Source organism: Pituophis catenifer, unplaced genomic scaffold (genome assembly GCF_029215685.1).
Source record: "Pituophis catenifer annectens isolate HBS135680 unplaced genomic scaffold, rPitCat1.0.hap2 SCAF_7, whole genome shotgun sequence".
Classification (NCBI taxonomy): Eukaryota; Metazoa; Chordata; class Lepidosauria; order Squamata; family Colubridae; genus Pituophis; species Pituophis catenifer.
This window is the reverse complement of record NW_027256887.1, coordinates 19,848,054-19,873,271: the sequence shown is the minus strand read 5'-3', so window position 1 is coordinate 19,873,271 and position 25,218 is coordinate 19,848,054. Positions and strand designations below refer to the sequence as shown.

General features: G+C 47.7%; 1 protein-coding gene across 1 annotated transcript in view; it reads left to right on the top strand.

Annotated features, from left to right (window-relative positions):
• MAPK11 (mitogen-activated protein kinase 11) overlaps positions 1–25,218 on the top strand; it is a 52,711-nt gene that overhangs the window by 5,886 nt on the left and 21,607 nt on the right. The window lies entirely within an intron of this gene.

The window sequence follows — 25,218 nt, the reverse complement described above, 5'->3', positions numbered from 1 at the left end:
TGTATTTGATTCTCAGTTGCATATAAAAGGATTGCTGTTGGATGCAGCTAATTAGAGATTCAGACTTTTATCAAAATCATGTATTGTTGTACTGTGTTTCTTCGCGTAAATTTCATCTTCGCATGACCTTTGTTCTTGGAGCAATTATTGCTTGGAAAGGTTTCCCTTCTAATTTCCATATTGCTAATTCATGTTTATTCTGCCATTTTATGCCTAATGCACATCACTTATTTTTATTTATTTATTTATTTATTTTATTTTATTTCATTTCCAATTTATATACCGCCCTTCTCCCTGAGGACTCAGGGCGGTGTACAGCCAGAATTAAGAACATGAAATACAAATATTAAAAAAAACAATATATATATAAATTTGGCCCAAAAATTAAAAATCACAAACCAATTAAAACATTTAAAAATTTCTTCTTAAGCCAGCCCGGCTTGCTGGAAAAAGTGGGTTTTAAGGGCACGGCGGAAGATGGAATGTTATCATTTTTCTTTGCATCTATCCTGCACACTTACAGGGTCCATTTATTTTTGCAGTGCACTTAACTTAGTTTTTGTAGTGAAGCTAATCAATGCATGATGAGGGGGGTTGGCTTGTTTATCAGTTGATACTGATTTGGGCTGAAAAGGAATGACTAGCTCAAGGGCAATTTTCATACTTAAGAGAGGACTAGAATCAACATCTCCCTGCTCCTAGTCCAGCACCATAATCATCTTAACAGGCTGTTTTTGAAATGAAATTGAAACTCTTATATTCAATAAATTAAAATGGATTTGTGTAGTGATCTTAAAATCCAAATATATTCATGTAAAATCAGTATTAGTGGTTACAATCCAGATATGGACAAAACCAAAGTGAAGAAGACAGACTGAAAATACTGTGTTAGAAACTGGATTCATAACTTTCTTTACATGTCTAAAGAAGTTGGATTCATGTCTTTCTTTACATGTCTAAAGTTCGGGCTTCTTGTTTTTTTCTGCAAGGATGCAGGGAGATTTATGAATTCACTTACAGCCACTTACTTCACTTACAGCCACATTCGGGTCCTGAAGTTATATTGTTAAATGTATGGTCATTAAATGAGGCATCATATGAAAACACCCAATTTTATGACCTGCTTTTGCTGTGGGTTGTTCAGTGAGATGTCACATGACTGCAATTTGCAAACTTCAATTCAGACTTCCTTATTGATTTTGCTCATCGGAAGCCAGCTGGAAATGGAAATCAAGTATTAACAGAACACTGCAATGAGTTCTTGCCAAGTGCCTAGATCACAATCATATGACTGAAACTAATAAGTGCAAGGACTGGTTGGAAGTCATATTTTTCAGTGCCATTGTAACTTTGAATAGTCACTAAATGAATGGTAACTTGTATCGCTCTCAGCCCCCTGAAAGATGACAAAAAATCATATTCTCTATCATTGGCAGTCCATCAGATTTCTAGTCCCTCACTTCTCTGTCATTTAATTTCAGATTAAAGGTTCTGGTAGCTCAGGCAACTTCTTTGAGTGATAAAATTCATTCATCAATAAAAAAAAATTGTTCCCATCAATAATAATTTGTTCCCAGCTATAATAATTTTTAATACAAGTTCATGCAGTTTCTGAACAGCACGTATGCAGTGTTTGTTTGAGGTTAATACAACCTCAAACCTGGTGGCTCAGCAGACTGATAGCATTGTGATTAACACCAGCTGTCTGCAATTACTGTAAGTTCGAATCTCACCAGGCTCAAGGTTGACTCAGCCTTCCATCCTTTCTAAGGTAGGTAAATTGAGGACCCAGTTGTGGGGGCAATAAGCTGACTTTGTATAAATATACAAAAGTATGAAGGCTATTGCTTAATGCATTGTAAGCCGCCCTGAGTCTCCGGAGAAGGGCGGCATATAAATCAAATTTTTTTAAAAAAATGTTGCTAATTAGTGTAACAAGTTTATGGCTTATATGTGGTTCAGATATGATTAGTGACTACCCTTGGTTATATTTTTGGATACAGTTTGAACTCAGATAGAATCCTTTTTGTAATTAGGGATTCTATAATTACCTAGGAAGTCTAAACTCATCTCCAGACTTTGTTGTCATGTTTTCAAGTGGGGGATAGTGTGTTGTGCTGTGTATGTGTTAACTACCTTGGAAGGGACTAATGATTGAGTATAAAAGATCCTTGATTATCATTCACTTTGTTGTGAATAACCCTCTATGAAAACTTCATAATAGTGGGAAAAGAAAATAAATGACAGTATTATAATAATCTTCACACTGAGGAATATCATTCTTCATAACAAAACAATCACATATTGCAGGGTGGGAACTCTTAATTGTAGCAATCCTAAAGGCTTTCTGAGATAGCCAGGTTTTAGCAGCTTCTCTAAATGGTTCCAGGATTGGTGCTTGTCTAACCTGGGATGGAGTTTGCTCCAAAGAAGAGGAGAGGCAATGCAGAAAGCTTCCTTGTGACCCCTAAATATATTGCTCCTTCAGAAATGGGATTGAAAAAGTGTTCTCCTTCCTAAATTTAATGGGTAGGCAGAGACCTTTGGTGTTGAAGGTACCCAGATTCTGAGCCATGGAGGGGTTTATAACTGGCATCTTGAATTGCAGCTGAAAGCCAACCTAACAGCCAGTACATTCTTGCAATAATGGACACCCAAAACCCGATTGAATTGCTGTATTCTGAAGCAGCTGTACCTTGATGGTCTTCAGTAGCACGTTCCTGTACAGTGGATTGCAATAATCCAGTTGAGAGATGACCAAGGCATGAGTGACAAGAGCAGGCTTGCTATAATCCAGTAATCATTTCAATAGGTACACAAGATCTGCTACATTATTTTGAATAGGAGCTGTTAGTCCAAGAACTTGTTATGAACTTGTGCAGTCCAAGGAGGAATGACCACATTCAGAAACAAAGATGAAATATTGCTGGTTTCAGCTAACAACCTATTTCTGATTTTCATGTTCAGAACATAAGAATTATTTAATTCCCCACACATTTCCCACACACAGTAACAAAACATCAAATCATTTTTTTTATTAAAAAAAACCCCTATATTTTCACATTTATCTTTGACAAAATCTAGTATGCTACATTGGTATTATAGGAAAATACCACTTCCTTACAATCCATATCAGATAAACAAGTGTCCTAATGTGACATTGAAACTTTGCATTTCTTAAGATATAGAAACATATTTGTGAATTCCAGCATAGAGCTTGAATAGCGTTGTATTTTAGCTCGAGTTTCCTTCAGTACAAAGAATGTGTTTGTTATCTGTCCTTCACGTCAGCAAATTCTCTGTTTTCATTTTACAGAATTCTTGGGATGCACAAAAAATTTACTTACTTTCTTGTTAGCAACCAAAGCTTTTCTTGCAAGGGTTCCTTGTGAACTAAAAACTGTTGTTAGATACTGCAAGTTTCTGTGAAACAAAGAATTGCCTAAATGTAACAACTGTCAAGCCATAAAACCAATTCTAAGGTCTGATGTGTATGTGTATGTGTGGCTTTAAACAGATGAATCGTAGCATTACAATCACATGTTTACAAATTGCAGTTGAGCAAATCTGTTACTTCTTTGTAGCTGCCTTCTATGACATTGTATTCTCTAGATCCTGGGCCACAACCCCCCCTAATTGGAGAGAATGAATTGAAGAATATCACAGAGATCCTTCTGGATAGGACAGATTTTGCTAACCTAACCTTTTCTCCCTTTTGTTCTGCACAATTGAGTATGCCTCATGGAGAATGGGTGTAGCTACAATTTATTTTCCAAGAAAAGAGGAATCTTTCCGAAGAAACTATAGTGATATTCCCAATCTTGCCTTGTTTTTCCTCTTACAACTAGGACAAGAGCAAAATAATAGGAGATGACCTCTGTCTAGAGGCATATCACACCCAAGCCCTTATTAAGCCAAGGAATCAGGCCATGGTAATGACATATGGGAAGAATCAGGGGAGTTTGCAATACAGAGAGATAGACTTGTAAGTTTTCACCAGGCTTTTTTTCCTATTTAGCTTGTCATACAGGAAAGTTGTTTTGTTTTCATATTCATTTGACTTTCTTGATAGGTATATATTATGTGCCCAGCAGTAGTGGGATTCAAAAATTTTTACTACCGGTTCTGTGGGCAAGGCTTGGTGGGCGTGGCTTGGTGGTAGCACGAGAAGGATACTGTAAAATCGCCATTCCCTCCCCAATCCAGGGGAAGATTACTGCAGAATCCCCATTTCTTCCTGATCAGCCGGGACTCGGGAGGCAGAGAATAGATGGAAGTGGGGCCGCTCAGAGGTGGTATTTACCAGTTCTCCGAACTACTCAAAATTTCCACTACCAATTCTCCAGAACTGGTCAGAACTGCTGAATACCACCTCTAGTGCCCAGTCCTTAAAATTCTGCTGGTAAACTTATATGCAATCACTGAACTAATATTTCCTTAGATGTTTAGTTGTGAGGATGTGCTAGTAACCTTTTGAACTGGAGCATGTGCTCAGGCTTCTCTAATGAAAGTAGATGAAGAAGTAGTTTCCAAAATAAATTTGTTTTGATTTAGTCAACTTGACTCCAATGTGAATTACGTTATTGAGCATAATAAAACTCCTTGTGCACAGCTCATTGGGGATGAAACCAATGAATGGGGCTTTACTATGGAAAGTCTTATCAGGCAGCTTGATCATGGCCAGCTGGAAAACTCAAAGTTTCACTAAATTCTGTGAAGTTCATCTCTCAAACACAGAGCTGAAGTCATGGATGTATCCACATAGTTTTTCTGGGAAGTGGCTTGCTTTTGTCTTTTTCCACAAAGTGTCTTTTTTTTCAATTTCCCAGTCTACAAGGTTGACTCAGCCTTCCATCCTTCCAAGGTCAGTAAAATGAGGACCCAGATTGTTGGGGGCAATATGCTGACCCTGTAAACCGCTTAGAGAGGGCTGTAAAGCACTGTGAAGCAGTATATAAGTCTAAGTGCTATTGCTACTTCAGCATCTTGATAAGTCTCCCTTACAAGTACTGAGTAGGTACAACATGGCTCAACATCTGAACTAAGACAGGGTCATTTTAGTGCTATTACATGCTGATATTTTCAAAAACAAAAGATAGATGCGATTATTAATTAACAAACTGAATAGTTGGCTTTTTATCATTAAAACTTTATTAAGGGTAGCTCTGTGTTTAGGAGATGAATTCCACAGAACTTAGTAAAACTTTTTGAGTTTTCTAGCTTGCCATGATCAAGCTACATGATGCCTGATAAGACTTTCCATAGTAAAGCCCCATTCGTTGGTTTCATTCCCAGGGCTATGCACAAGGAGTTTTATTATGCTCAGTAACATAATTCATATTGGAATCAGCAAAATGTTTTATAATCCCCCAGGGGCATAAAAAGAAGAACAGGGTTTGGAAGGAGAAAATTTGAAAATAGTGTTTGGAATGTAGAACTGTGCAAAAAGACTTTCATGGAAACAACTTCAGCAAATAAAACACTCACTTTTAACTAGTTCCTCTCAATTGCTTCAGATTCTTTCTTAATTTTTCTTTTTCCTGAGCGCTGCTCCCACTATCCAGGAATGGGTTAATGCTTCAGCCTTTGGCAAACAACTGAGTGTTAAAAGTATTAAAAACAAAGGACTTCCCCTTTCCCCTCTGCCTAGCCACACCCCCACTCCCATGATACCCCAGTCTTCGCTCAGTTGTTTGGCAAACGCTGAAGTGTTTCTCAGGAGCTCCTGGTTCTAAGGTATTTTGTTCTCCTGATTCCTTGGTTTTTTCTGTCTTTTCTTCCTTTTCCCTGCTCAGGGACGCTTAGGACTTTATTTTATTTTTGAATATTTCCTTTCCCGGGGTTTTCTTTAAGTCTCTGCCTTTCTTTTTACCGCCGCTAGCAGCGGCAGCGCTGATCAGCTGGGCATCGGATTCGGAAAGCCGAGCCGCCCACGCAGTGCTTTGTTTTTTCGTCCCCAGCAGCGGCGCCAATTTCAAACTTGCTCCAAGCCCCAGGAAGAAGCAGCAGCTGCCGCGTGGGGCGAAGAGGAGAGCGATCGGCCCGGAATTGCGCCGATCGTGCCGGGAAGCAGCGTGCAGCCGCGGTTCGCCCGGCTAGCCCTGCCAACAGCCGCTGCACTACAGAAAACGATCCCCCCAAGCAGCGACGAGGCACGGCAGCTGGCTGGACCCTCGGGCCTCCAGCATAAGACCGTAGCCAACAAAAGGCACCCGGCCCCGCACCACGTGGCGCCCACCATCTTGCCGACCACGTGGGCCGCCATCTTGGGCCAGAATTTGCTCCCAGCTCCCAGACGCTCAGCGGAGCCATCTCTAGTGCGGTGCCTTTTGTGATAGGGGTTACCTGGTGAGACCTTCGGGCTCCCAGCGGCTCTTATCTCATCCTGCGGAGCTGATTGGGCAAGTCTCTGCAGAAGCATTCAAGAGGAGAGGGGCGGCCTGACTCACACAGCCACCATGTCTGACTCTCCCTTCTCATCAGACCCTGAACTAGAGTTGAGCCCACCTCGCAAGGGGGCTAAAGCGTCCAAAAAGAGTACCAGGAAGAGGTCTGATACATCTGGCCACAGGTCCAAATCGGGGACGGGGCTGATCTTTCAAGACAAGGACGCGCAAAGACGCCATCAGGCGCTAGAGAGGCAGTGCGCCAAGGCCCAAATGGCGCTGGCTATGTCACCCACCAGGGGGCTAAGGCCAGAAGGCGCTGCTCCGCCCACGCCTAGGGGGTCAGTCTCAGCAATGGCTAGCCCGACAGAGTTAACACAGACCCCGGCGACTCCAGTCTTTTCAGAGAGGGGCCCTCAGAGGGACGGAACTCCCGCCCCGGCCCAGAGTGAGACGGCACCCCTCCCACCTGCGGGCTCATCACACAGCCCAGGCCCAGCCGCAGGAGCGCAGGGGGGGCCCCTACCATCATCACAATTGGATTTTCAAGCCATGTTCTCAACGGCTCTATCATCCTTCTTGCATGCCAGCTGGCAGCAGGCACTACCACCTCAGCCAGCACAGGTCCAGGGGTCTCACCAACAAGTCCGGAACAAGACAACGGCCCCCTTAGCACAAGAATCCTCCTCCGAGGAGTCAGACCAAGCAGAGGACGCCCCAGAAGACATCGAATTCTCAGAGGATGAAGGGCTAAACCCGGACACACCTGCCTTTACTGGACTTTTCCGACCAGCGCTCTTTAGGTTGCTCCTTCACAAGGCGCGACTCACAACTAACCTGGGTGTTCCGGGGGACGTAAACCCAGCCCCACCTTCCACAGCGGGGCCACACGATGCCCTCTTCAAATCGACTAAACAGGAAAAGGACAGCATCCCCTGTCCACAACTGTTCTCCGATGTCATTCAAAACGCCTGGGGGCAACCAGCATCACAAACCACACCGAGCAGCCTGGACAAGAAACTCTACTGTTCGGCTCAGGAACTGGAGGACCTGCTACTCCTCCCGACTGTGGACCAGCCGGTCGCAGCGCTCTCATCTCCATCGTTAGTCTCCACAGAGGCTCTGGATGGCCTCAAAGCCGAGGAGAAGAGAACGGAGCTGGCTTTTCGTAAAACACACCAGGCAGTAGCCTGGCGATCAGGACATCCACAGCTACATCCTTTTTCAATAGAGCGGCCCTCATTTGGCTACGCCAGATGCAAGAGAGACTCCCTCCAGAGGACACCAGGCTGCAACAAGATATCAACAAGATCATTGCAGCCACCGAGTACGCCTCTGATGCCTCCTTGAACTCGGCAAAGTTCGCGTCAAGGGCCCTAGCCTCCACGGTCACGACTAGGAGGCTGTTCTGGCTCCGTCCCTGGAAAGCGGACCTAAAGGCTAAATGGAAGCTGGCCGCAGCTCCCTACAAAGCACCGAATCTGTTCGGAGCAGCCCTGGACCCAGTCCTTGTGGAGGACAAGGATAAGAGGAAGGTGCTGCCATTGGCCTACCGCCGCCAAGAACGGAGGTATTCCCCATACCCAGTTCAACAGCCCTTTCGGCCGGGCCCAGGGCCCAGGGGGTCCTTCCCACACCGCTCCAATTACATGGGAGGCGACAGACCACACGACCGGCATCAGTTTCGAGACCGGGGCAGAAACCAACAATCCAGAAGGCCCTTCCGGGGGGCAGGCGCCAAACACGCCAGAAGAGGGAAGTGACTCCAAGACCGAGGGACCCATAGGGGGAAGACTGCGCCTCTTTCACCAGCAATGGGCCCGGTCGACATCGGACTCGTGGGTAAGGCGCACCATCTCATTTGGACTATCTATAGAATTTGCAGGGCAGCCTCAGCGCTTCGTGAGGTGCCCGGTCCCACAGTCCTCCGAACTACAGGCCCTAATGACCCAGGAACTGATCCACCTTCGAGAGATCAGAGCCATAGAGACAGTACCACCAGGCCAACAGGGCTCAGGGTTCTACTCAAGCCTGTTCCTAGTCCCCAAGAACTCGGGGGGCTGGAGGGCCATTCTGAACCTAAAGAAGCTGAACCTATCTGTGCGTTATCGCAGGTTCAAAATGCACTCGCTTCAATCGATTCTAGCGGGAGTGAGAAAGGGGGACTTTCTCCAGTCAGTCGACCTTCGGGAGGCCTACCTCCACGTCCCCATTCACCAGGACCACAGACAGTTCCTGAGGTTCGAATATGGGGGCCAGCATCTCCAGTACCGAGCCATGCCCTTCGGTCTGTCGTCAGCACCCCGCACCTTCACCAAACTGGTGGCGGTGGTGGCAGCCAAGCTTCGAGCCACTCCGGTTCGAATCCTCTGCTATTTAGACGACATCTTGATTCTCTCATCGACTCACGACCAAGCGGCCAGAGACGCTTGCCTAGTCCTCGAAGCCTTTCGAAACCACGGTTTTACAATCAACCTCGAGAAAAGTCACCTTCAACCGTCCACACGGATTCTCCACCTAGGCGCAGTGATAGACTCCGCCAGGGGTCAGGTCTTCCTATCCCCGGACAGGGTCCAGAGCCTCCAGCACCTGGCCCTCCAGATTCTGTCAGGAAGGAAGGCCTCCCTTCTGCAACTATCGTGCCTACTGGGGAAGATGGTCTCCTGCTTCGGCATCGTTCCGTGGGCACGCAAACACTCGAGGCCCCTCCAATGGTTTCTCCTCCCCTTCCAACGCTCGGGGAGGTCCAACTCCAAAGGCAGGGTTCGCCTCTCCCCCAAGGTGCGCCTCTCCCTCAGATGGTGGACATCCACCGCACTCCTCAAGGGCTCAGAGTTCCTGGAACCGGACAGACTGGTCCTCACCACGGACGCAAGTCTTCGGGGGTGGGGAGCCCACCTGCTCAACGGGGGTGGCACAAGGTCAGTGGTCCATGGGCGAGCAACACAGCAGCATCAACCTGCTGGAGCTACGGGCGATCAGATTAGCCCTGCGCCACTTCCAGACCACGGTTCAGGACCAGCACGTACTGGTCCTGACAGACAACATCTCAGCCAAGGCCCACATAAACAGAGAGGGAGGCACGAGATCTCGCAGCCTGATGCTAGAATCCGAGGCGCTTTTCCACTGGGTGGAAAGGCATCTACGCTCGATCAAGGCAGACCACATTTCAGGGTCAGCCAATGTGAGAGCAGATTGGCTAAGCCGAACAACGATAGACCAGGCGGAATGGCAGCTCCACCCCCGCCTCTTCAGGAAACTCACCTCCAGGTTCGGGAGACCAGTGGTGGACCTGTTTGCGTCTCCAATCAACGCCCAACTCCCTCGGTTCGTGACGCGTTACCCGACACCACAAGCAGAGGATCACGATGCCCTCCACTGCAAGTGGCCGGCAGGCCTCCTGTATGCCTTCCCACCAGTCCCGTTGATCCCTCGCCTGGTTCGAAAGTTACTGGCGGAAAAGGCCGACCTGCTCCTGGTGGCTCCAAACTGGCCTCGAAGGCCGTGGTTCGCCGACCTGGTGGCCCTGTCGGTAGAACAACCATGGGTGATCCCACCACATCAGCTTGTACTACGCCAGGGCGAGGTCAACCACCCAGAGCCTCAGTGGCTCCAATTAGCCGTCTGGCACTTGAGCGGGTCATCTTAAAGAAGGACAATCTGCCGGATAGCGTCGTCAGCACGATCCAGGCGGCCAGACGCCCATCAACAACTCGTATCTACGAGGCTTCCTGGAGGGCCTTCTGCACTTGGAGTGCCGGGCACCATGTGGATCCCACCACGGCTACGATCCAAGACATCTTATTGTTCCTGCAGTCAGGGTTAGACAAGGGGCTGGCCCCAGCGACCCTAAGGCGTCAGACCGCAGCCCTATCGACGGTCGTTTCCTGCGCACCATACCGGACCCTATCACATCACCCGCGTATCAGAGAGTTCCTTCACGGGGCAACAAACTTACATCCACCAACAGTGCACCGCTACCCATCTTGGGATCTGCCGCTAGTCTTACAGGCCCTGACAGGCCCCCCTTTCGAACCACTAGACCTAGCCAGTCTCAAGCACCTGACTCTCAAGGTGACTTTCCTCCTAGCGATCACCTCAGCAAGGCGAGTTTCAGAATTAGCAGCTCTTTCCGTACGTAAAGACCTCTGCATTTTCAAAGCTTCCTCGGTGGTCCTCCGACTGGACCCGACCTTCATCCCAAAAGTGAACTCCTGGTTCCACCGAGCCCAGGAACTCATTCTGCCGGACTTCTGCCCGTCACCAAAGGACCACAGGGAAAAACGCTGGCACACCCTGGATGTCCGTCGGGCGATTCAGATGTACATACACAGAACAGCGTCCATCCGTCGCACAGAAGCCCTCCTGGTCTCTTTCAACCCGGCATCCATGGGCCTGAAGATCTCGGCTCCCACGGTCAGCAGATGGATCAGAGCCTGCATTGAGTTAGCTTATGACCTGAACTCCAGACCACTACCGGGCAACATCCTCCCTCACTCCACTAGGAGCGCGGCCACGTCGGCAGCCTGGGCTACCCAGGCCTCTGTTGCCGATATCTGCAGAGCAGCGACCTGGTCCTCCGTGTCGCCCTTCATCCGGCACTACAAGATTGACACTTATGAGTCAGCCGAAGCGGCGTTCGGTCGCCGGGTGCTCCAGCAGGTCGTGACGGGAGTGGACCAAACGGGCAGTCAGCCCCCCGCCCAGGAGATTTAAGCTTGGGTATATCCCATTCCTGGATAGTGGGAGCAGCGCTCAGGAAAATGGACGTTATCTTACCTGAACGTCCCTTTTCTGGGCGCTGCGTACACTATCCAGTCCCGCCCGAATTTGTTGGGCTTCCTGCCCGGTGGGAATTTTTTACCGTTTCTCAGTTTGAACACGTTGAATCTTGTTATTAATAAAGTTATGGTTATTTTTTCATTATGATCTTGTCACGGATGGTTCCTTCTGCCACACCTTCGCTCAGACGGGGGTATCATGGGAGTGGGGGTGTGGCTAGGCAGAGGGGAAAGGGGAAGTCCTTTGTTTTTAATACTTTTAACACTCAGTTGTTTGCCAAAGGCTGAAGCATTAACCCATTCCTGGATAGTGTACGCAGCGCCCAGAAAAGGGACGTTCAGGTAAGACAACGTCCATTCTCTCACATGCTTTCAATTCAAAGAATTTCAGTGCTTCTGAAAATCAAACTAGAGAAGGGGTTGCCAGTACAAAAATATAGCAAAGGCTTTCCATATAACAATAAACTAACCTGAATTTTATTACATTTCTTTATGTCAGGGATACCAAGCCTCGGGCTGCAGCCCACTACTGGGCCTTGAGCTGTTCAGAACCGGGCCACGGAAGTGGTGGGCAAGGAGGCATGCACATTCCCACTTGCGTGAGCAGCATGTGAGCACATGTGTACCTGCTCCATTTTTGCAAGTGGTGGGTACGCGTGCCTGCTGCTTGCACAAATGGAGCTGCACACGCACACGTGTGTCCATCATTCACGCCAAACCATTTCTTCTCTCCCCTCCCCCACCAGTCCACAAAGCCGGAAAGATTGGAGAACTCTGCTTTATGGGATATACTTGGGAATGTCATAAAAATTCAAGATAGCAATGTCAAACCATAGCAAGCAAGAGAGAGATCTGCTTGCAGTATTATTTTTAAAAAACAGTTGAAAGGCAATTTACAAATAGCCTGTAAAGTTTTCTTAAAACTTGTTACTGACATAATTCTTTGAGTGTGCTCTAAACCGAAGCTTCTTACCTTTCGTCTCTTTTGTTCTAATTGAACTCAAAAGGGTTTGACCAGGAAGCACTTAGCCTTACAAAATCTAGAGTAAGACAGTGGGAGAGATTTCCAGATGTTTGTAATGAACAATCAAAATGACTTTTTCAAAGACTTTCAGGATGCTTGGGATTATGCTTGAGTGCCAACATTTTGGATTTGAAATGCTTTGTTTCCCATTTTATACCATGCTAACCTCTCTTTCTCTCCTCTCCCTTCTTCCCTCCCCCTCCCTCTGTGTGTGCGCACACACACGCATGCATGCATGCGTGTGTGTTCTATCTCGCCTAAAACAAATATTAAAAGATTCGTCAGCTTACTATGTTTCTCTCCTGTTTGTTAAGAAAAGTTGTAACTTTGTGATCTGTCCCCGTCCCCACACACACACACACAGCCAGTCGAGGGTTAAGGAAACACTTTGGAACGCACCCAGTTCTTATCTCCGACCTGGCAGCGATAGTCACACCGTCTGCCAAGGGTCTTTATTTTCACAAACAGACAGATAAAATACGAACGTTCAAGAAAGTCCAAACAGAAATAATATTCCTCCCAGCAGTTCCGGACGAGGCTTTAGTGACTGTCCAAGGTTTTGCTTTGTTCGTCACAAAAGATCCTTGACCACCACCCTCTATTATATAGTCTCTGGGGTGTGGTCTCTGGGGTGTGGTCCAGTGACTCAGTTCTAATCCCTAGCATGCCTCCCCAGCTGCTGCAAACGTTTATCACGCCTTCGGAGGCGTGCGTCCAGGAATGATGTTTCATTATCACTTTGATTGGAATCAGCTGTCTCCTCTCCCTCGACCGGCACTTGAGACAATGCCAGAGGGGAGGGGCCTGGAGAGGGAGGCCTGGCTGACTCCTCTTCCTCATGCTCGGAGCTTTCTTCCTCCAATGGGACAGGCTCAGAGGGCGGGGCCACAACACTATCCCCCACCGCAGGGCCCTTCCCCCGGGTCTGACGGTCGGGATGGGGTCGGGACGGGAACTGTTCGTGGAAAGCCCGCACCAGGTCAGGGGCCTGAACGGCAGACGCGTCCACCCAGGTGAAATCCTCGGGCCCGTACCCCTTCCAGGCGATGAGGTATTGGAAGCGCCCCTTCAGCCAACGGGAGTCCCGGATACTGTCCACCTCGTACGTCGAGGCATCATCCTCGTCGGCTGCGGCTGGGGGGGCAGGCGTCGGCGGGCGGCGGAGATGGCTCGCGGGGGCCTCAGGGACCAAGAGGGACTGATGAAAAACAGGGTGGAGCCGCATGGAGCAGGGTAGAGTCAACCGGTAGGCCACCGGATTGATGACCGCCTCGATAGGGAAGGGACCAATAAAGCGTTGGGCCAGTTTCCTCACCGGCCGGTCCGTGGGGAGGTGTTTCGTGGACAACCACACCCGATCTCCTACTTCCAGCGGTGGCGTCGCCCGGCGGGCGCGATCGGCAAACCGTTTATAATCCTCTTTCGCCCGGATCAGCTGCCGCCGCACCAGTTGCTGCACCGCCTGCAGCTCCGAGAGGAAGTCCCGGGTCTCGGGAACAGGGGAGTCCATTATGGTCAACGGGAAAAGCCGTGGATGGTATCCGACGTTGGCATGGAACGGGGTCATCTGGGTGGAGGTGTGTTGGGAGTTATTAAAGGCGAACTCCGCCAGGGGAAGGTACTCGGCCCAGTTGTCCTGCTGCTGGTTGACAAAACAGCGGAGGTACTGCTCCAGTATGCCGATGACCTTCTCCGTGCCCCCGTCAGTCTCCGGATGGTGCGACGACGACAGGCACACCTGCACCTCCAGCGCGGCCATCAGGCTTTTCCAGAAGCGGGCCGTGAACTGGGCCCCGCGGTCCGAAACCACCCGGTCCGGCAGGCCGTGGAGGCGGAAGATATGTTGCAGGAACAGGCGAGCCGTGGTGCGGGCCGAGGGCAGGCCGCGGCACGGGATGAAATGTGCCATCTTCGTGAGCGCATCCACCACCACGAGGACGGTCGTGTACATAGCGGACAGGGGCAGGTCTGTCAGGAAGTCCATGGAGATGGCTCCCCACGGTCTCTCCGGTGTCGGCAGCGGCTGGAGGAGTCCGGGAGGGGGGGCCGGACGCGGCTTTGGCCTGTCGGCACGTCACACAGGACGTCACGTAGGCGTGCACGTCGTGCCGTACCCGAGGCCACCAAAAAGTCCGTGTCACCAGGTTCAAAGTCTTAAAGAAGCCGAAGTGCCCCGCCGCGAGGTTGTCATGACACTGGTTCATGACGAGGGCTCGGAGCGGACTCGTGGGCACGTACAGCCGACCCCGATGTCTGAGCAAGCCCTCCTCCACGGTCCATGGGGACGCGGGGCCGACGTCCGCTCTCCGCTGCTGCGACCAGTCGTCCCGTCGCTGCGCTTCCAGCACCTGAGCCCGCAGGTCCACCGGTTCCTGGACCGCGGCCAAGGAGTCCGCTGGCAGCACCGTCCGGGGGGGAAGGGAGTCCTTGGGGCAAAAGTATTCCGGCTTACGGGATAGCGCGTCCGCCCTCTGGTTGAGGTTGCTCGGAATGTAGGTGACGTGGAAGTTGAACCGGGCGAAAAACAACGACCACCGGATCTGCCGCTGGTTCAACTTCCGTGCCGTGGTGAGGTGCTCCAGGTTCCGATGGTCCGTCCGCACCTCCACCTGGTGTCGGGCCCCCTCGAGGTGATGTCGCCAAGCCTCGAACGTGGCTTTGATGGCCAGCAACTCCTTTTCCCAGATGGTGTAGTTGCGCTCGGAAGGGTTGAGTTTCCGGGAGTAGTATGCGCAGGGAAAAAGAGTGCCGCCATCCACCGGAGCCTGTAGCAGCACCGCCCCAATCGCCATGTTGGACGCGTCCGTCTCCACCACGAACGGACGGTGTGGATTGGGGTGCCTCAGGACTGGCTCCGTGAGGAAGGCCTGCTTGAGGATCTCGAAGGCCTGCTGCTGCGGGGGCCCCCACTGGAACGGGACCTTCTTCCGAAGGAGCTGGGTCAACGGCAAGGTCAGGGTGGCGAAGCCCAGGATGAAGGTCCGATAGTAGTTGGCAAATCCCAACAGACGCTGGACGTCCTTCACCCGACGCGGGGGTTCCCAACTGCGCAAGGCCTCCACCTTGCGCGGGTCCATCACGATGCCCTCGGGGGTGATGATGTGCCCGAGGAACTCTATGGAAGTCTGGAAGAAGTAGCATTTCTCCAACTTCGCATAGAGCTGGTGCTCCCGCAGGCGCTGCAGGACCTGGCGGACATGCTGGAGGTGACTTTCCGGGGTCCGGGAATAGATCAAAATGTCATCCAAGTAGATCACCACGAACCGATCCAGCATGTCCCGGAACACATCGTTCATCAAGTGCTGGAAGACCGCGGGGGCGTTGGTCAACCCGAACGGCATGACGGTATACTCGAAGTGTCCGTACCGCGTGCCGAACGCCGTCTTCCACTCGTTCCCCTCTCTCACGCGCACCAGGTTGTAAGCCCCTCGGAGATCGAGCTTAGTGAAGATCGAGGCCTCCCGCAACCTCTCCATCAGCTCCGGGATCAGCGGCAGGGGGTAGCGATTTCGTACTGTGATGGCATTCAAGCGCCGGTAGTCACAACACAGGCGCAAGTCCCCCGTCTTTTTAACGAAGAGGACCGGGGCTGAGTGCGGGGAGGTCGAAGGCCGGATGAACCCACGGGCCAGGTTCTTTTCCAGAAAGTCCCGTAAGGCGGCCAGCTCGGGCTCCGACATGGAGTACAGGCGTCCCGATGGCAGGGGCGCGTTGGGCATTAGGTCCACCGCACAGTCGTAGGGTCGGTGCGGGGGCAAGCGGTCCGCCTCCTTCTCGCTGAACACGTCGGCGAAGGGCGTCAGCTCCGGAGGCAAGGAGACGTTTGGGGCAGAGACATCCTGGCCGGCGCAGGTGTGGCGAAGGTGGTCGACACACTGCAGGCTCGGGAACGAGATGGCGTTTCTCGACCACGCCACCTGAGGGTCGTGCGCCCGAAGCCAGGCCATCCCCAGGACCAAGGGAAAGTGCAGATCCGCCGTTACGTAAAACTGGATCTCCTCCGTGGTTTCCAATGGCGAGGCGCAAGGGCTGGGTAGCGGTTTTGATGGGCCCCGCCATGAGTTCCCGCCCATCTATAGTTTCAACCCTCAACGGAGGGTCCACTGGAACCAAGGGGACTTTGTAATGGGCCACAAAGGCCTGGTCCATAAAGTTCGTGGTGGCCCCCGAGTCCACCAGTGCGTGCGCTTGGAGCCCCTCCGACCGGTTAGCCAACAACACCCGGGTGTTCAAAATCAGGTGCCGAGGGGGCTCACAGTCCACAGCCGCCGACTCCGGCGGGGCCTGGTCACGTGCCTGACCCAGAGTTTCCCCTAGGCCAGGCCTGGCCCGTTTCCCGGCAGGTCACGCCGAGACTCCGGAACAGGCTTGAGCGGTCCACTCCGCTTCCGGGGACACGAGGCGGCAAAATGTCCCGCCTCGCCGCAATAGAGGCACAACCCCCCTTGACGTCTCCGCATCCGCTCCTGGGCCGTCAGTTGAGGTCTGGCTGCTCCGAGCTCCATAGGCTCCTCAGCCGTTGCCACAAATCGCTGTGCGGTCCGGAGCGCTGTCGGTGCGAAACGCGGGGGTGCCGACGCTGTCGATGGTTCCGGAAGGGCCCGACGGGGCCGTCGCCGTTGCAAGCGGGCGTCGATACGCAGGCATTGGGTCACCAGCGCATCGAGGGTCGGTGGCGCCTCCACACGAACCAGCTCGTCCTGCATCTCGTCGGAAAGGCCGTCCTGGAAGGCGTCCATCAGCGCCACCTCATTCCAAGCCGAATCCTGGCCTAGCAGTCGGAACTCTGCAATATAGTCCTGCAGGGGGCGCTTGCCTTGGCGGAGGTCCTTGATGCGCCTCGCTGCTGTCTGCACCCGGAGGGGGTCCTCAAACATGGTACGCAGGTGTTGTAAAAAGCCCTGAAAGTCCAGGAGCAAGGGGCTATCTTGCAACAACAGGGGCGTGGCCCATCGGGCGGCAGTGCCAGAGAGGGAGCTGATAACAAATGCCACCCGAGCCCGGTCATCCGGAAAATCCTCCGGCCTCATTGCCATAAACAGTTGGCATTGTCCCAAGAAGGCCGGGAACATCTCCTGCTGCTCAGAAAACCTATCTGGCATGTTCACTGGGCATCTCGGACGGGGAGGGGGAGGAGGTGGAGCTGCAGGAGCATTTCCCAAAGCAAGTTGGGCAGTTAGCTGTGCTACTTGCTGTTGCAGAAGCTGATTGGCCTGCAGTATCTGCTGTAACTGCTGCTGCAGCTGTTGGTCCATCGTGGGTTAATGATGGAGTATGGGGTGACGAACAAGATGATCTGTCCCCGTCCCCACACACACACACACAGCCAGTCGAGGGTTAAGGAAACACTTTGGAACGCACCCAGTTCTTATCTCCGACTTGGCAGCGATAGACACACCGTCTGCCAAGGGTCTTTATTTTCACAAACAGACAGATAAGATACGAACGTTCAAGAAAGTCCAAACAGAAATAATATTCCTCCCAGCAGTTCCGGACGAGGCTTTAGTGACTGTCCAAGGTTTTGCTTTGTTCGTCACAAAAGATCCTTGACCACCACCCTCTATTATATAGTCTCTGGGGTGTGGTCTCTGGGGTGTGGTCCAGTGACTCAGTTCTAATCCCTAGCATGCCTCCCCAGCTGCTGCAAACGTTTATCACGCCTTCGGAGGCGTGCGTCCAGGAATGATGTTTCATTATCACTTTGATTGGAATCAGCTGTCTCCTCTCCCTCGACCGGCACTTGAGACAATGCCAGAGGGGAGGGGCCTGGAGAGGGAGGCCTGGCTGACTCCTCTTCCTCATGCTCGGAGCTTTCTTCCTCCGATGGGACAGGCTCAGAGGGCGGGGCCACAACACTTTGCATCTACTGGGAATCTGAACAGGCTGATACAAAAGGAACTACCTATTTCTTATTCTTTTTTTTTTTTTTTTGGAAGCACACTCACTTGCCTGCATGCAATCCTATATACCAGTGATGGCTAACCTTTTTGCCATCGCATGCGGGGGGGGCAGGGGAGGTTTGCATGTGCGCATGCCCACACCCATAATTATATGCGCCCCACCCTGCATATGTGTGCGCAACCTTCCCTCCCCCCCCTCCTGGCACACGATTGCCTGGTAGGCCTGTTTTTCTTTCTCACCTGGCTCCAGATGCTCTCTATGCATCTGGGGAAGGCGAAAACAGCCTTCCCCACTTCCTCGGAGGCCCTCCGGAGGCCTGAAATGGTCCATTTTCCAACTCCCAGTGGGACAGGAAGTGACATTTTTTGTTGTCCCCAGCCTCCAGAGCCTCTCTAGGACTCTCCGGAGGGGAGTGGGGAAGGCAGTTTTCGCCCTCCCCAGATGCATAGAGAGCATCTGGAGCCAGGTGAGAAAGAAAAACGGGTCTTCCCCACCCACCCCCAGGCACTCCGGAGGCAGGAAACAACCTGTTTCCCTACTTCTGGTGAGACCAGAAGGCCCGAAAAATCAGTTGGCCGGCACGCACATGCGTGCCACAGCTGAGCTGGCATGCCCACTGATATGGCTACGCGTGCCATCTGTGGCATGCATGCCATAGGTTCACCATCACGGCTATATACTTTCCAGCATAGAATTCCTAGATTTCTACAGTAGGATAAATTACTCAATGCAATGCTTCATTAAATCTCAATGTCCAACACTTACAAACCCTTTACTAGGTGGGTTAGCGACATATATTTTAGAAAAAGAACCTTAAATGTTCAAATTGTGAAATATCAGTCTCTGCCAAGATACGTAACATTTGGTATAGCATATGTAGTTGAGTTCTAAGCATGACAGGTTACTTAAATGACCTGTGATGTTTAAATGGAGCAAATATGTACAGGACCAATATTGCTTAAATGGCGTAAATCTGCACAGGACCAATATTCGTGGTCTTGATTGTTTTGCTTCTGGATTGCATTGGGTGATGACAGTGGCTATTATTGTTTGCAAAGAAAAAAGATTCTGAATCACCCAAGGTTAACTTAAATGATCAAAGCCTTGTGCATTTATTGTGAAAGCTTGTTTACTGCCAGTGGCGCCTGGAGCAATCTTTTATAGCATTGTAAATTGGTAGATTTTAATTAATGATGTACATTAGAGGATTACATAACAGCATATCAATATTTGGCAGGCATAATTAGCATTTGATATATCTAGACAGGGTGGCAGACTCTCTAATGAATAGAGGCTCCAATCTGCTCACCAGGGGCCCAGAATTCAGATCTTGATGCTCCCAAGGCAACCTTGCCTTGAAGTTATTGAAGATAGGGAGCCAAATTAAAGAGACTGATTCTCTGTGTATTTGTCAAGGTAGATTGGAAAGAGGTATCATTTGGGGATAATCCTTGGGTGGACACAAAACACAAAAGGTGGTTGTTACAAAATAATTAAAGACAAAACTTGGGATAGTTTCCCTGTTCCACAAGAAAGCATAACTAAGGTTTATATATCAGAAATGTTTTAGCTTTAATTCAGATACTCAGGACTGTTCTGTGAAAATTTATTTTATTTTATAAAATTTGTATGCCGCCCTATCTCCAAGGACTCAGGGCGTCTCACAACGACAATTGACCAAGCGACTGTTAAAAACAACAAATATACATAAAAAATATCAAAAAAAGTGTTTTGAAAAATTAAAATATACTACCCCATCAGTCCAGACCGGGGGACATAAATAGCCAGGTTTTCAATTCATGGCGGAAGGTACGAAGGTCAGGGGCCAACCGGAGCCCCAAGGGAAGTTGATTCCAAAGGGTGGGGGCGCTCACAGAGAAGGCTCTGTGAGCGCCCCCACCCTCAGAAAGTGCAATCTGAACAGGAGAATCTGGGAACAGTTCAATTTTTTTCTTTAGGTATATTGTTCCTGCAAGATTAACCTGGGGAATATTTATAAAGAGTTGCTGTTGCCCCTATATGAATTAAGGTTTCTCTGATTCTGAACTGGATCCACTGGGTACATTCAAGTGATTGTCCCTTCCTGCATAAGGAGTTAAGTTTATGTTTACCTTCTACAACTTTGAGTGAGTGGTTATGTGCCATCAAGTCACTTCTGGTTCCCAGTGGCCACATAAGAGTTTCTCCATGACAATGAATCCCTAACCTGATCTTTCAGGTCTTCCAACAGGGCACTCAGTTCCATTGTAACTGAGTCCATCACTTACTTTCCTGCTGGTCATCCACATCTCTTTCCTTCCACTTTTCCCAATATTAGAACTTTTTCCAGAGAGCCAGATCTTCACATGTCATGTCTGAAGTAGGATGTCTGAGCCAGTCATTTGTGCCCCAAGTGAGAACTCGGGCTTGATTTGTTCCATGATCCATTCATTTGTTTTATTAGCCGCCATGGTATTACCATGACTTTTCCAACACCAAAGTTCAAAAGCATCAATACTTTTCTGCCCTCTTTCTTCAAAGTCCAATTTTTGCTTCCATAGAATGTCATGGGGAATACCACAGTTGGGATCTTTGTAGATACAGGCACATCACAGAATCTCAATAAATCCAAGAGCTTCATGGCTGCTTTACCAAGTACTAATCTGAAATATATCCCTTGACTGCTTGTTCTTTCACTGTTGATAGTTGATCCTAAACAGCAGAAGTTATCAACCATTTACAGACCTTCCTTCCCAGAGGGTCTGCCTCTTTATCGTCTTTATATTAAATTCTAATCCCATTTCTTTTTCACTGTGTTCCTTAGTTTTTATTGCTAGAGCCTGCAGATCCTTTGGGGTTTTGCTATCAGGATAGTGTTATCAGCATAGTGAAAACAATTGACATTTGTTTTCTTTCAGTGTTAAAACCATGCTCAGCTTCCTCCAGTCCATCTTCCCTTAATATATAATCAGCATGTAAGTTGAATAAATAAGGCAGAGTATACAGCCTTGTCATATTTTTTTGCCATCTTAGAGCTAATCTGTTTTACCTTGTTTTTTTCCATAATGTGGTTTCCTGATATGTTATATAAGTTTCTCATAGTGGCAAGTTACATAAAGATGATGAGTGTTCATGACAGAAGGATAGGTGATATGGTGATTTGTCTACCTTTTACAAAGTTTGCAGGTATTCTGTGCTATCTTGATCAACTTTAAATAGTCCTGGGGAAGAGATAGTGCTTGTGGTCCATTCCCTTCCTGAGAACAGAAAAATATAACTTGATTTTAGTTTGTATATGTTTTGTTTTGTCTAATCACTGACAAAAATAAATATCTACTTATCAGTCTATCTGTCTAGATCAGGGGTGGGCAACTGTGGCCCTTTTACAACCTGTGGACTTCAACTCCCAGAATTCCTGAGACAGCCAAGCCGGCCAGCTTGGCTGTCTCAGGAATTCTGGGAGTTGAAGTCCACAGGGTGTAAAAGGGCCACAGTTGCCCACCCCTGATCTAGATCATGACTGTCAAACTCATGGCCTGTGGGCGAGATGCCTCATGCACTGACCATGGCCCCGCCCGGTTTAATGAAAAAGAAAAAAGTCCCAATATATCACATGACAACACTTTGACAATGCGAGATTGACAGCCCTGATCTCGATAGTTAAGTAGCAGATCATAGTATAGAACTGATAAGATAACACTTTTAAGGAATGCTACAGAGAGATTTAAATTCACAAGACACCGGGGAATGTTTTGGGAGAAGTTGAACCTGCAGAACAGAGATGGGTTCTCCTTGAACTGTGATGAAACCAGGATGCTGGTCCTAAAATGGAAAACATGAAAGGGCAATTTTAAAATTGATCTGTAGGAGAAATCCAGTGGGTGCTGGCCAATAATTTTGTCAGTGATGGAGCTGGTGTCCATACCATCATCATCATCATCATCATCATCATCATCATCATCATCATCATCATCATCATATTTTAAGATACTTGGTTGATACCTAGGACGCTAGCAGCAACCCTTATCAACCATTAGCATCAGTCACTCGTATTTGTAACACATTTTTAAATGTTCAGTTGACTGAGTTTCATGTTTAATGAATAAAATCAGCAGCAGCAGCAGCAGTAATAATGGTTGTGAACAATAATACAAAACCCAGTGAAATAGGGAGAGGCAGTCATTCCTGAATTCAGATTTGTCCTAAATGCAAAACAGGAAAGGGTGAGATGGGAGAGATGTTGCTTAAGAAAGCATTGGAAGATGAGATTCCTATGATAAAATATTACAGTTGATCCTGAGAGAATGCAAGAAATTAGGAATGCATGCAGAGGAGAAATTATGTAACAATGGGAGGCTTCAGTTATCTGTGCATAGATTGGGGGCATTCAAGCATGGACCATGACAAAGAAACCAGACTGTTAAATAATTGTAAGTGATTGTGCTTTAGAATAGTCTTGGAAGCAGTTAGAGGGGAAACAACTCTACACTTAATTCTACGTGATGTCCAGGATCTGCTGTGAGATGCAGCTGCAGTAGAACCTGTTAGGATATGGTGTAAGCCTAACAGATTGTTCAGGCAATATATGTGTTCTATCACTTTAAATGTATTCTGTAACTTTAAGATGTAATGCTGAGTAATTGTACTGATGAGTCATTGTCAGGGTGGATAAAAATCAATGATTCTTTTTTTTAAATCAAAAAAATCAGATTTTTTTAATTTAAATTGGATTTTTTTGATTTTTATTGAATTATTTTAATAATATTTTAATTTATTTGGGGTAAAAATCTATCGTAAGATAGTTTTCTATTTAAGATACATAAATAATTTAGTTTATTCAGCATGAAATGGAGCTTAGTTATGTAGCATGAGGCTGTATATTCTGCAACACTGGGACTATCGGTGAGTCAACAAGTGGGTCAAAGGATGACAGTTGCTCTTTAAAAATTATGATTTAAATCGAGTTGATTTAAATCAAGCCTTTTTACTAGTGATTTAAATCATGATTTAAATTGTGATTTAAATCAACTCGATTTAAATCAAATCCACCCTGGTCATTGTAACTGACTGCTGACTGACTGCTGACTGCAATTATCCTAATTGTACTGTTGAGTCATTGCACTGCTGACTCCACTTATCTTAAGTGGATAATTACTAGTGTAAACTGTATATAAGAGGGAGCCGAGCTATAGTCATTGCTGCTTGACTTCTTGCTTGACTTATTCCTTGACTTGTCGGTTGGAACTGTTACTGTCGTGTGTGAAGAAGTGGATGGATCTGCTACCATCATGATTTGTTACCAGCGTTGAATTGCTGTTTATTATCAACTGCTGTTTGTATGGTAAGAAGATATCTGTAACTTCGGACTGATTTGAATGGCTAAAGACTTGGATTGACTAAAAGACTATGCAATTGTTTTTCACTACAAAGTAAAAGCTTTGTTAAACCAGTTTGCATGTATTGTATTCATTGCTCTCAATACTGTTTCTCTGTGCACTTACTCTGCTGATTGGTAACACAACAATATCCTTAACAGAAACAGTGACTCTAATGCTCTTACATATAGCAACCACACAAGTGAAAAACTGCTAGTAAGGTCCAACACTGTCACTGATGACTCAGCAGGAGAAGCATTTCAGAAATGAGAGAACTCGTGGAAAAAAAAGGAAAAGTGAATTGACTCGTATCACTTCTTTTTTTGCATAAAGTTTTTTTTTATTTTTAAATATACATCAACATTATTACAAGAACAGTGTGGCGTCTGAGTTTCATTTATTTTGATACACAAATAATATTGATACAAATAAGAATTACTACATTAATCAAACTTACGCAGTTCTAATGTTATTATATATATTTATGTCAGCACATATCCTTCATTCTTCAATTATTCAATATTTGCTACACCCTTCTAATAGCATTATTCTTGAGCATACCTGATACCCCCCTTTTTCAAAATCTGATCTTAACCTCTACCTTTCATTTTGAATGTGTTATGCAAAAATATGTATAACAATATTCCCCCTATTCCTAATATCTTAGTCTACTCTAATTCTTAGTACAGCCAATCTTGGTTTTTTTTTTTTTTTTAAAAAAGGGATCCTTTCTATCCATTGTCTGTCACTCTTTTAGAAGTTTCACTTCTTCTCTTTTTAACTCGCCTCCCATACTCCTCCCTTGGATACTTACAGTATCTACATCTTTCATATTCAACCCAGCCATTATTTCCAACTCCACTATTTTTTGTTGCCAGTCCACCCCCAAGTCTGCCAAATCCTCTTGTATCACTTCATAGTGCCTGAAGGTTAATTAAAACCATACTAACTAATTCTCTGCTAGACCGTATTCTGCATTAGAAGAACAGATTAACCAAATGGAGGAAAAGGGCCAACATGGCTTCCCTAGTAGCATCTGGGAAGCTATAACAGTTAAGAAGTCATCCTTCCAGATAACGAAAAATTATAAGGAAAAAAGGAGCTCAAATTCTGAACAACACCCTTCCCTCCAAATTTAAGCGACGCAGAAATAATATTTGAAGAACATATGGCAAAAACTATTAACGGAAACAATAATTTCTCTACATATATTTGAAACACAAAATGAGCAACAGAACAGCTGGGCTGTTGGAGGACAAAGAAGTGAAATGGATGTTTGAGGAGGTTATGAAGATTGCAGGGAACCTCAATGAGTTCTTTGTCTCTATCTTTACTGCAGAGGATACAGAATAATAGGTATTTCTTTCTGTTCTCATGGAGGAAAGAGAAACAAAGGAAATTGAGGTAACAAGGCAAGCTATTTCATGATATCTCAACCAAATGCACTGTAACCAATCATCAGTTTCTGATGACATCTGCTTTTAAACTGAAATCACTGATCTCTTTATAAAAATGTGTAATACCTTACTCAAATTAATTGCTGTTCCATAGGACTAGAAGCTAGAAAGGGATCCAGAGGAATTTTGGGAAATTCCCTTTCCATGTGTTTGAGACAGATTGATAGAAAGGCATATTGTAGAATTGCAGCTTTGTTGTTAGTTAAATAGCATAGTTATATATGGATGTTTAATGATAATGATGTGCAAAATGAAGTTAAGTTCTAATAAAATTGCATTTTTTTCATGAAATGAAGAGTCATAACAGTTTGAAAA